Source organism: Bison bison, unplaced genomic scaffold (assembly GCF_000754665.1).
Source record: "Bison bison bison isolate TAMUID 2011002044 unplaced genomic scaffold, Bison_UMD1.0 scf7180017864214, whole genome shotgun sequence".
Lineage (NCBI taxonomy): Eukaryota > Metazoa > Chordata > Mammalia > Artiodactyla > Bovidae > Bison > Bison bison.
In genome coordinates this window covers 518,111-518,912 of record NW_011494786.1, presented here as the reverse complement: position 1 = coordinate 518,912, position 802 = coordinate 518,111, and positions in this window count along the sequence as shown.

Sequence of the window (802 nt, the reverse complement as noted above, 5' to 3'; positions counted from 1 at the left end):
TTCTGGGTGCCTGATGTCCTCTGCCAGCATTCAGAAGTTGTTTTGTGGAATTTACTCAGCTTTTAAATGTTCTTTTGATGAATTTGTGGGGGAGAAAGTGTTCTCCCTGTCCTATTCTTCCACCATCTTAGCTCCTCTGGACCATAAAGTTGTTTTAAAAGTGATAAAGAACTTCCCCCCACCCAACTTTTAAAATTAAGCTATGAGCAAAGCCAAAAGACAACTACTATTACAGAGAATGCCAATATTTCCAACTTTGACAATGTATTTTTTAAAAGACCTGACACCACAATTAGGCAAGTGGAAGCATAAAAGAAGAGGTGAAGGAAAGCATAGTGACACTAATACCTTCAACTTCTAAGAAGAGTGATAAAAACACTGGTCATACTGAAGGGAAGAAGACACAAAAATAAACATATTTAAATTCTAATAGAAACTAAAACAAGAATTACATAGGATGACTCTTGATTTTAGAAGCTAGGCCATTATGCAGTCAAGAAAATGTCCTCAGCTTAATCCCAGGGAGTTCCAAAGCTATAAGAGTCCTTCAGAGTTGACACAAGTTAAGGCAAGACTCACGGCCTTTATAGCCCTGCAATGAGCTGCCGTTGGAGGTGAATTCCCTTGGGAAGTGGAACAAACCTGGATAGACAGCTCTCCTTACCTAAAGTAATTCCAAAGGAGGACAAACAGCTGAGAAGTATCAGTCAGGAACATTCCCAACAACTGAGGGAATAAACCCTTCATTCCCAAAGGGTGGAGACTAGGTAGATCAGGACAGTGCTAGCTTACAGTGAATGGT